Source organism: Symphalangus syndactylus, chromosome 11, assembly GCF_028878055.3.
Source record: "Symphalangus syndactylus isolate Jambi chromosome 11, NHGRI_mSymSyn1-v2.1_pri, whole genome shotgun sequence".
Classification (NCBI taxonomy): domain Eukaryota; kingdom Metazoa; phylum Chordata; class Mammalia; order Primates; family Hylobatidae; genus Symphalangus; species Symphalangus syndactylus.
In genome coordinates this window covers 39,742,007-39,754,450 of record NC_072433.2, presented here as the reverse complement: position 1 = coordinate 39,754,450, position 12,444 = coordinate 39,742,007, and the positions used below count along the sequence as shown (strand labels likewise).

At 43.4% G+C, this 12,444-nt stretch overlaps 1 protein-coding gene across 1 annotated transcript in view; it reads left to right on the top strand.

Annotated features, from left to right (window-relative positions):
• Positions 1 to 12,444, top strand: part of FTO (FTO alpha-ketoglutarate dependent dioxygenase) — a 415,383-nt gene that overhangs the window by 355,863 nt on the left and 47,076 nt on the right.

The window sequence follows — 12,444 nt, the reverse complement described above, 5'->3', positions numbered from 1 at the left end:
ATTAAGTGGGCAACAGGGCCCAGGTTTGATTCAACCCTGCTCTCAATACTGGGTGGAATTGGTGCTCTGATATACTGATGTTCAGCCTTGCTCCATTTGGAATAGCGAAGTATCTTGAAGAGGCCACGAACAGCATATTCATTTCATTAGACTTGGCTGTTTTGAGACTCTCAGCAGACTAAGATATCACCCTGAACTACATGATTTAGTGAGCTGGTTTAGCCTCTGGAAGGCCAGATGAGCAAAAGAAAGTGGAAAAGCAGTACAAGACCTTGATCCAGATACTGAGCCTTGTTAAGGGGCTGCCTTATCTATGGCAGCGAGCTATGTCTAGAGGTCTGCAAAGGTGCAGGGGCTCATTACTGTTAGTGAGGGCTGTTTTGCAATTAGTGTTGAAACACTGAGATAAAGAAAGGATATATAGGAATTAAAAACAGATAACGTAAACACTAACAAAGAGTAATCCCCTCGGCTGAGTGTTTTGCATGTTTACCTCTGATCAGAATTCTTAATAATTTTGAGTGTGTTCCAACTCAATAAAGATTCCCTAGGAAGAAACAAGTCAATTCTTGGATTAAAAAACAAAATAGAAACAGAAAAATGTATGCCCATGTCTATTACTTTAAAAATAAAAATTAAGGAAATTAAATGACACAGGAAGGTTTTGTTTGGGTTTAGTTTGGTTCAGCCTACTCATGGGCACAATTCAGTCCCCCATTATCTATTGATTAGCAGGATATCTTTAGGGCTCAGAAAGCAGGTTTTCTGTCTCTACAAATGACTTGTTTTCTGGCTGAAGAATGAAGGTGTTTTGATACAAAGTTATTATTGTGCAATTGAGAAAGTCTTTGCCCTCCTGGCCTGAAGTTCCCCACTGGAGAGAGGAAGCTGATAACCATCTCTGGTTCTTGCCTAGTACCTATAAAGGGCTCATCCTCACTTACAATAGAGCACTGTATTTTCAGGACAATGTATAATTATTTGGGAAGAAGCCAAAATGATGACTAGTGCGTAACAAGAGCGTGCATGATATCACAATCTGTCTAATGGCTGATGGTTCCAGTTTAAATATCTTAAGCTCCATGCTCTCACATTCATTCCCACAGTCTTGCCACTGCTGTCCGTTAGGTAAGTAACACTCAAACTCTAGCTAATACTCAGCTTTCTTGTGACTGTAAACTCTGTGAGGGCGGGGGTCATATACCTTGCTTCCCACTGACCATTTATTCCCAGCACCAAGCGCAGGGTTTGTGGCCCAGAGGGCACCCAATAAACGTTGGTTGAATTAAATTGTTATAATTTCCAAGATGGCCCCTAGTGAGCCCCACTTCCTGGTATTCACAGCCTTGTGTAATGCCCTTCCTGTCAGTGTGGGCTGACGCTTCTGATGAATTGAGTAAGGGGGAATAAACTAAGTTACAAAAGGCAGTGTGGCCACTTATGATCTCTTTCTGTCTGGACTACTCACTCTGGGAGAAGCCAGTTCTACACTGTGAGCAACCCTACGGAGAAGCCCTTAAGTTGCTGAAGCCTCCAGCCAACAGCCATGTCAGTGATTTTGGAAGCTTATCTCCCAGACCAAATCAAGCCTCAGGTGACTGCAGCTGCAGCTGAAACATTGATTGCATTCTTATGAGAAACCCTAAAACCAGAGCCACCCAGCTCCCAAATTCCTGACCCACAGAAACTGTGAAATAATGTTTGTTGTTTTAAGCTGTTCATTTTTGGAGCTAATTTGTTACCCGGCATTAGGTAATGAATATACTGGCCAATTACCACATGTATCAATTCATTTATTTATTCATTCAGTAGTCATTGAATGACAACTTTGCCAGGGACTGTGCTAGATGCTGGGGATACCAAGACAAATAAAGCAAGGTCCCTGTCTTCAAAGAACTCACAGTCTAGGAGAGTGAGATGGACACGGAGACAGAGAACACTGAAGGTTGGTTTATGAGCAGCAGGCATACAAAGGAGGAAGCTGGAGTGGAAGGAGCCGTAAAATTGACGAAGTGATCTCTAATATAACCCTCCCCCGACACACATACAAATACAACACTTTCTTCCTAACTTTCACTTAGCTTAGCTGTAGACAGTTCCAGCAAACCTTATTTAGCACTGCTCCGTGCCACATTGACTCCTTATGGAGCTGGCTGACCACTGTGGAAGAGAGAGCACTATCCTACATTCTCAGCCCTTGGCTGTGGGCATCCCATGATCAACGTGACTCAGTTTGAGTGACTCTTGCCAGTCTGTCAGTTTTCTTTCCTCTTCCCTGGTCCCTCTGTCATTAACACCCTATTACCTATGGGTGTCTTCATTAGAAGCAAATGTTGTTTTTTGTTTTCTGTTTTGACACGGTCTCGTTCTGTTGCCCGGGCTGGAGTGCAGTGGCACGATCTCGGCTCGCTGCAACCTCCGCCACCCAGGTTCAAGTTATTCTCCCACCTCAGCATCCCGAGTAGCTGGGACTATGGGCACGGGCCACCACGCCTGGCTAATTTTTTTTTTTCTGTATTTTTGGTAGAGATGGGGTTTCACCATGTTGCCCAGCTGGGCAAATGGTTTATTTTTTAAATGACCGAAAAAAAATGAGATTATTTTAAAGCTTTGTATGCTTGCCCGATGTACAAATGCAAGTTTCACTGTGGCTTGAGGCTGAACATGGTTGGTAGATGTGAGTCATACCCTGGGCCCAGCTGCGTCCACCAACAGAATACTTCTGAGGAGCACCAGGAAGATAAAGACATCAGCCCAAAACACCCTAGTATGTTGCTGGTGAGCAGTAAATCACAGTGGTAAGAACACATCTCCATGGGGACCTTGCTATCATGGCCCTTCTCATGGCTGATTCTTTAGAAGACTCATTCCCACAGCTCTTCCTGTGGGTGACACAGTGCCCTGGACATGGATGGCACTGTGTGGTTGACATAGGGCCTGAGGGTGGGTGACAGATGTTATGGAGGATAATTTGTTTTATTTTATTTTATTTTATTTTATTTTATTTTATTTTATTTTATTTTATTTTATTTTATTTTATTTTTTGAGGGGAGAGAGTCTCGCTCTGTCATCCAGACTGGAGTACAGTGACACAGTCTCAGCCCACTGAAACCTCCGCTGCCTCCGGGGTTCAAGTGATTGTCCTGCCTCAGCCTCCCAAGTAGCTGGGACTACAGACACACACTACCACATCCAGCTAATTTTTTGTGTTTTTAGTAGAGATGGGGTTTTGCCATGTTGGCCAGGCTAGTCTCGAACTCCTGACTTCAGGTGATTCGCCCACCTCAGCCTCCTAAAGTGCTGGGATTACAGGCGTAAACCACCACGCCTGGCCGGAGGAGCAATTCCACTGCAGTAAAGAAACAGCCCTGCCCAGCACTTTGGGAGGCCGAGGCGGGCGAATCACGAGGTCAGGAGATCGAGACCACGGTGAAACCCCGTCTCTACTAAAACAAAAATACAAAAAATTAGCCGGGCGTGGTGGCGGGCGCCTGTAGTCCCAGCTACTCGGAGAGGCTGAGGCAGGAGAATGGCGTGAACCCGGGACGCAGAGCTTGCAGTGAGCCGAGATTGCGCCACTGCACTCCAGCCTGGGCGAAAGAGCAAGACTCCGTCTCAAAAAAAAAAAAAAAAAAAAAAGAAACAGCCCTGCTGGGACCGGGTCCTTTACCCTCCGGAGTGGGGCTCAGGAATAAGGAACAGGACCAGGTACCAAAAGCCCCAGTAATACCGTCAAGAGGTGCCCAGGTTTAGAGATGACTTCAAGGAGGAAGAAAGCCAAAGCCGACACACTCTTTTTCCACCTGCTGCAGGCCGCAGTGGCAAAGCAATAAAATGCTGATAACATCCTCCTGCAGGTATAACTGATTTAAGTGGGGAAAGGCAGACAATCTATGAGAGACACCAAAGATTACTTGGCTTTTCCCCCAGCTCCTGTGCATGAACCGGAGAATGATGGAACAATTGGTTGTGTTTGGGGCCTTTATTTGCTTTTTTCCCTCCTCTCTTTAAAAACAACAAAAAAAATTCTGCCTTTGTCTGCTGCTACTGTGTCTATTTTTGTCGTGGTGGTGGTTGTTTTAAATAGGAGAACTTGTGAAATGAGACTGCATAAAAGATGGACTTGTTTTATATATGGGATATTGCCTGTCCTTCAGATCTATGTGTCTCGCTTATGGAATGAACCAAAGTAGGAGAGATAAACTAATATTTTGTATCAGCTCAGCCAGACAATACAGATGATAAAGATGTTTCATCTTCTTATGCATGCAGAAAATATGAAAAATTGTAGTTTACACACATTTGCTCAATTCAAGTGTAAAATTGGGCCCCTCGATTGCCCTGGGCCACAGTGGCTGTGTTAAGGAAGCTCGATTTACCTTGCAGCCGAGTGAAAAATGATCAGAATATTAGACTCATCTAGCCCACATTAAGGAGCCATTGCATTTCCCGACAATTTTATGCTATCTCAATATGAAAACAGAGCAATTTCAACTCATATCAGGTTATGATCGGCAATTACAGTTGCATAATTCACCTAGTCATCTCTTTGCAGGGCCTTTATTTTCCCTCTTGGTGACATTCCTGAGAAAGTGCCTGATAAAAATGTCATATATCATCCCAGCTTTAGAACTCGTGAGGGGGTAATCTGCTATGCCTTGCTGAGCCCATATTCATCACTGGATTTTTGACTTGGAGGGGTCATGGCACTCATAATTTCCTGTTTGATATTGTCCTCACCAGCTCTGACAAGGGGCTGTAAAAGCTCGGTTGTAGGCAGTGGTTAAGCGCTGCTCCAGTGGGGCCCATCACCAGCAATAAGAGTGCATTACTGTGGCTCGTGCTGGAGTTGGCCGTTTCGAAGATAATTAGATTTGATGTCAACATTTCTTTATCACCTGCATCCTTTTGTGCATCTGTGTGTCAAGTTGTTCTTTCCGGATTTATTAGCACCCTCAGAGCTACTCTCTATCTGTCAGCTTGTGTGCTGTTTGTGTTGACAGTTGTAAAGTTAATTACTAGTACTAATGAGCATCGGGCTTCTGGTGGACATGGCGTTTTGGACATTTAAAACTATAATTAGTTTGTTTTGTTTTTTTCTGTGTGTGGTGCTTCAGTACAAAATAAAACATGTTTTAAAAAATACCTCCCTTCCATTGCATTTTGACATTCTGTGTGCAGTCAACTTATCTTTTATTCAAAGGCTCCAAAAACTCAGTTCTGTTTCTTTTTAAAATAGACTTCCTTTTCATTGTAACTCCATGAATAATTTCTTTTGTTCCTTACTTCTCTTCCAACTTGATAATGTGACCATTTCATATGCCTTGAGAATTAAGGATAGTGATGGTGGAATGATCAAAAAATGTGCTGGGTAAATGTTCATCTCTGCCCAGTCGGTGGACTACAAATTTTCCACTTTTAACTCTCATCTTTTCAAATCGTACTCTGGGTTCAACCGAAAGACTCAGTGAATGAAGAAGATTGGATAAAATGAAAAGTGTAATAAATCATTCTCTGAGTGGCTGGCCCCAAAATAATAGTGATAGCCCATATTGGTGTAATGTTAACTCTCTGCCAAGAATCCTGGTAAGCTCTTTATATAGATTACCTCATTTCATCCTTGCGACAAACCTAAGAGGTCAATACTATTATCTCCATTTTACAGACGGGGAAACTAAGGTTTAGAAAGGTGAAGGGCCTAACAACTAGGAAGTGGTGCTGGGATTTGAATCCAATCAGTGTAGACTATTCTATAGACACAAAGTATGCTTTCAAGGAAAATTAGCAGACTCTTGGGGCATGTATTCTAGAACAACAAAAAGCAATCACTTACTAAATCAGATCTGCTCATTTGTATTTCACTCCCAGCCATACCAGGACGCTAGTTTCAGTGTAATGGCAATTATCTATGGCATGTACTTTATGGAAGTATTTTGTTTGGCCTATTGCAGCAGCATAGCACCACTCCCTTGCTGCTATTCATATTTACTTCTATTCATCATTATCTGCCATTTTGCTAAATAACTATCCTTCCCAGACATAAATCATCTATAAAAAATACTCTGGCTCAGAGAAAATTTCGCCCTGGCCCTGCAATGATGAGATAACCATTTTCATCTCTTGTTGAAGCATTGAGATTTATTGGCTTTCGATGGGCAACAGACCAGGCATCACTCTCTGCTAAACAGACTCCCACTTGCATTTATTCTTATTGCATTTAGTGATTCAAAATGGAGCTCTCGGAATCCCTTGAGGGTCCATTCCCAGCCTGGGTGGGGTGTTATTACTTTATATTAGATAAGGGAAGGACACACAAAGAAACATGCAGTGATTCGGATGATTTTTTATTTCCGTTTAGCAGTGATGACAGAATGTCATAGTGAAATGACTTCAAAAGCCATTTTTCCCCACTGCCCTGGTTCTGCAGCCTTGTCCCTTGAGGGCTCTTCCATTGTACAGTGTTATTAATTCTGCTAACTTTCAGACTTCATTGCTGACAACAGGCCTCTTGGCTTTCGCAGCCTATTACATTAAATTTCCCATCAAACCATGTCAGCCTCTGAGGTCACAGATTTCGAGAGAAGCTTTAGATATTTTGCCATCTGACTTCACGGGCAGGTGTTTTCTAAATTGCTTTTAGGTTTGTTTTTCCAGTGTCAGACATCAGATTGAACCTATTTAAAAAAACTCAGACAGTGAGTGCTCATCAGGATAAGAACAAAGCAGAGTTTGAGGCACGCCTGAACTGGCGTGTGTGTTTGTGTGTGTGTGTGTGTGTGTACAGCCACACGTGTGCACTTGTGTTTCAGTTGACCTTTCAAAGGCAGAGCAAAGCCTTCCGACTCAACTTCATCCCTGGCCCCACCTGGTGAGTACAGTGTCTTGTTGACTATCTATTTTTCTAATACTTCCTGAAGCCCCAAAATATCGTGTGACTGCCCTGGTGAACAGAGATATGCTCTACTGACCCTGACTTTGGAGGGCTCTGTGAAACTATTGAGTAGCATTAGAAGGTCACCTTGGGCAGGCCAGTGAAATAACAGAGGACCTGGTCTAGGGCTAGCATGCCTTATCGTGGACTCCTCAAGCAAGTTCCTCGCGGCAATAAAATTTCAGCGTGTCCCTTGACGCCTTTATTTTGGTGTGCTGTTGTGGTATCAAAATAAAGGAAAAGCAGAAACCTTCCTTCCAAGTAACATGGCCACAGGCATCATGTTGCTGTCGAAATTACATTCTGAAGGAAGCCTGCGCAGGAACGTGGAACTGGGGTTCCATTTAAAAACAGAAAAGAAATGAGATGTTATTTTTGAAGCAGTCAACTCGCGGAAATGATTACAAGTCATTTGGCAAACCCAAAGTCCCCTTGAAATTCTTATTTATTGTTAGTTCCAGTTAATATTTCTGCCCTGAAAACGACAACATTCAAATCTTGGCTTGCTGTGATAGTTCAGATTTACAGCCTTGGTCGTTAACAGCTTTTTGGTCTTCTTTACTGGGTATTGTATTGTGCTTGGCAGGGGGATGTGGCAGGAAAGTGACAGACCTTGGAAGCTGAAGAGGAGGGAGGACCCACACGCTGGCTTCCTCAGTGATGGGTATCTAAGCACTTCAGTGCCTCACCTAAGAGCAGGTGACAAGAGCTTGGTGGCTTGCGGGAAGCACTGCAGTTAACTCTAGCCCCGCCCCCTTTTTTTCTTTATAATTTTGAGAGACCTTGGAAGCTGCTGTTATCTGAACCCATCATTAGCCAGCTCTACCTGCAGGAGGAGATGCTGAACCAGGCTAGGACCAGAGAAAGATGAGTGAGGTGAGGTAGTGTCACTGTGTTTCCCCCTGCTAGCAGCCATAAGGAGAGAGAATCATTTGTGGCACTCTGGGGACAGTTTTGTCACCCTGACAGTAATGCTGTTATGCGCTGGCTTGACACACAGGATGAATCCATAAAGACAGATAAGTAACTGTGAAAGTGGCTGGGGATCAGGCTGAGTGCCACCACTCACCTGCAGTGACAAATAGATAGTCATGAAGGATTGGAAATCCTGCCCAACACAGAGATCTGTCAGCAGAGAGATGGACTGCAACCCCAGTGACACAGGCAGCTGGAGCAAAGTGTGTGTGTGCACACATGCGCCCCCGCGGGGTGTGCGGGGAGGTTAACTTCAGAGCCTTGTTTCCGAGAGGGCGTGTGTGGTGGTGCAGGTGGGATGAGAAGATTTCAACACTGTTTTCCTTTATGAAGTAGAACTATGGATGTTGTGTCTTTTTGTTGGTAAGTTCAGACATATTTGGTTTAGAAGGCTGTGCTTACTTTCCGTTTTCCCCGGAATTTTTCTGATACCAATAGGGGTCCCCATCTGCAAATCAAATGAATCCAAGTTATGAGAGCAAAATGCTACTGCTGAACTGCTGATGTCGGTGGCACCAGGCAAGGGACAAGCGGAAGCAGGGGGGGCCCTTATTTATCTTTTATGCTGGAAAGGCTTGTTCTTTCTGGTTGGAAATCTGCTTTTCGTCAATGAAAGAAATTCCAAGGGAATTGTTTGAAAAAACAAGCACAATGCTGGAACTGCTGTTTCCCACTTGGGCTTGAGATCCGAACAGCGCTGCGTTTTACAGTTTTGAAATCTGTTACTGTTATTATGCAGAATAGATCATCTTTGTTGTAATTATCCTTGAGATCACAAATGCCATATTGTGTTCTATTATCTTTCTGGAAAGTTATGAAATAGATTTGAGGCGAAAAGTAAACATAAGCGATAAGAGTCAAACCTCATTGGATCACTGTCAGCCATTTGGACAGAAGCCCTAAATGGCCCAGAGGCACAGCCGTTTAGAGCTCTTTTCTTCTTTTTTTTTTCAATAGAATATTTTGACCCCCAGAGGTATGCGTAACTATATCGGGGATCCAAAGGTTTCACACTGGATGGGTCCTGTGTCTACGTGCAGCGTAGCAGGAGCTGGGAATGGAAGCAAACCAATACTCCAGCATCTGCTTCTAGAACAGTGATCAGGATTGCTGTCGTTAATAAGATGGGTGTATGTGGGACCCAAGACTCATCTATCAAGCCTTTGTTCTGACTGCTTTTAATGTAATATTTTTAAAAAACAAGACATTATAATAAGCTTTTTTTTTTTAAGTGAGTCTTCGTGTGCTATTCCTTTATTATTTTTGCCACCTACCTTTATCATTGGTGGAATTGTACTTCATCTATTTCAGCTTTACTCATCCTGCTAGTTTTACTTCTAGGAGCTTAACATAGGGTACTGGTAATTCTAGAACTGGTTCCTGAAAAATGGTTACATGTAGCTTTAAACTATTATCACCACTGTTGCTGCTGCTATTACTATTACTACTTCTACTTGAGTGCTATATATTTAAACATTTATTCTTTCTATGTAGGCAAGCCCTTGCAACCAGATATTTCTTTCAAAAGCCCTGGGGTCTATTTGTCAGCTTTAAGATTCTTTATTTTAGTTTATCATTTTGCGAGACTAAGAATATTTTAAAGCAGTTCAGCTGTAATGAAAACATTTTCTTTTTGACCCTAGGTTCTGAGTTTGACATGTTTTGACCCCATCATTCTAACCATGATTTAAATTCTGAATTTCCAGAAGCCTTATTAAAGATGTCAATTTGTGCACCAGAATGGTAAATGTTCCTGTGAACTTTGACTCCTGAAGGAAACTCTATTTTAAAAGAATAAAAGATTTTCCTGATAAATATGTTCCTCATTTTGCCTAATACTTTCAGTCTGAACTGGGGAATGGGGCAGGGAGAGACCATTGCCTGACCCTACTTGCTCCCTCATTCTGTGATCCAAAGCTATTTTACAACCCACAGCATTCGATTTTTATTTTGCCAAGAACACGTTGGTAATGGGATATAAATCTCCTGGTGCACACCTGATTAAATAGGCCTGTATATGTGAATTAAAAAAGAGGGTGAACCCCTTGCCATCATGCGGTGACAGGGAAGCACGCCAGATAACCGGAGCTCAGTTGGCTGAAGGGAGCTCGGTGGCTGTTTTTATTAACTTGAGAGCTAAGGTCATGCGGCTTCTTGGGGCCTTGGTGAGGAAATGTAAGTGAGAGATCTTTCCCTGGCTGCAGATCTCCTCATTCTGATGTGCAAGGATGCTCCTGGAAGTGGTCCGGCCCCCACCCGCCTGAGTCGTTGGCCACAACAGCCACTGTCAGTTAGGCACCGAGGCAAGTACCACTGAGGCTGGGGACAGCTAAGTGTTAGCATAACACTTTATTTTATTTTATTTTATTTTATTTATTAATGTACTGATTTTTGACATGGGGTCTTTCTCCATCATCCAGTCTGGAGTGCAGTGGTACAATCATAGCTCACTGCAGCCTTGAACTCCTAGGCTGGAGCCCTCTTCTGCCTCCGCCTCCCCAGTAGCTGGGACTAGGGACTACAGGCGCACACCATCACACTCAGCTAATTTTTAAACTTTTTGTAGAAATGGGGTCTTACTGTGTTGCCCAGGCTGGTCTCGAACTCCTGGATTCAAGCGTTCCACTCACCTTGGCCTCCCAAAGAGCTGTGATTACAGGTGTGTGCCACCGCACCCGGCCCACAGTTACTCATTCTGCTGACCTCTATTGTTGCTCTCCTGAGTATATTCCAACTTTGTAGTCATGACATCAGATACTAGCATTTGTCAATAAAAAGTGTCAAATGATGTGAACTTCCTCAGTTTTAGCGCCAAAGCCTACTTTTCAACGAGAGTGCTTGCGGAGAGAAATTTCTTATGGAGGGTTCGGCTTGCCTTGTCACTTACTGGTTCTCCCTGTCTTCACCAGATCAAACTATTCACAGAGAAAGCCGGGCCACCTCTTGGACCTTTCTGGGAATGGAAAAATCATTTTGGTGATAAGATGTTTCCAGCCCATTGTCAGGGATCATGGCACTGTGCCCATCAACACTTGGTATTACCCCAGCCTCCTTGGAGTCCTCATCCCCATCTCCCTCTGACCTGAGGAACTTTGAGGAACTTTAGTATATTTGGAACCCATAGGCCAGCAGCACTGTTGGAAGCTATCAGGAGGACACCTGGTAACTAACAAACTTACTAGCTAACTTACTAACTTATACAGCTCAACTTACTTATACAGCAGAGCTGTTTAGACTAGCCACTTTTGCACACAGTACTTCTCCTGATCCTTCTAACCCAGTGAGATGAATGAGGTAGATATTATTGGTCCTGCCTTGCCTTGGGGACACTAGCAGCTGAGGAGTTGCCGCTACTAGTGAGTGTTGGGACTAGGATTCCCCATAGCATTTTTGCTGTCCCGGGAGACTTTCATATGCATTGTTTTCCTGGGTCCTTACGGTAGTCCATGCAGTAGGTGAGACAGGTGATGAAGTCTTGGTCTGCAAATGGAGATGCTGAAACTCAGAGAGGCTGACTGGCATTCTTGGGGACATGGCAGCTGACAAGTGACACAACTAGAAATGTATCCCAGCCCTTCCAACTTTTAGACCAACACCCTTTCATTACACCAGGATTAACTCCACAATTATGAAAATCTCAAAAACAAAGCTACTCTGAAGTCTCTATATAGCTTCACCCTTCGTATGATTCCAAATTTCCATGCCAATGAAGCTGCAGTTCCGGGGAAAATCCCGTGAAAGGAAAGTCTTCTTTGGCTAGCTATTCAGACCAGGCCAGGGAGGGCTTAGCAGAGTGCCCTACACCCAGCGCATGTGCTCATCAACCCGTTGGCATTGAAGGTGCTGACAGTCTCGACTCAGATCCTGGCACTGCCCACCATTTGCTGACTCATGTCCCAGGTATTTGCAAAGTGTATGGGCTGTCATACAGAAATAGAGTGGATGTTTGGAAGAAGAGTATCAGGTGCAGCTCAGGACCAGTAGGAAAGGTGTTCCTGCCAGTAGGGACAGAGAGCAAAAGCAACCTTCCCTCGGGACAAACATTGAAGGCACAATACTGCACTGTAGAAGCCTCCCATCTCTGCAGCCCCGGCTTGGATCACAAGGGAAGTTACTGCACAGCCAAGTATGCTGCATTTGCAAAGGTCAGGCTTTAATTACATGCACAGTTAAATGGAAATACTGTAGAGAGGTCACACTCATATTTCTTTGGCTTTCATTAATGTTATTGCTCTGTCACTTTCTCTCTCCTTAGGTTTGTAAATGAAAGTTCCTTTAGTACCTTTAAAAACATTATATATTTTTAATTGTCTTACCTCTGGAGGGAGAGGTTACTTCTTTTTGGTTGTTTTTATTTATTTTTTTTTGAATAGACTTAAAAAAAAACTTTGCCTATGTATTTCTGGTTAATTTATTTCAAACCTTTTGCTTTTTATAGTCTTATCTACTAATGCTTTTGATTAAAACACTAGCAAAAACCAGCCAACATGAACAGGTTGAATGCCACATCTGTGCAGAAGATAGCAGCTCACTTATTT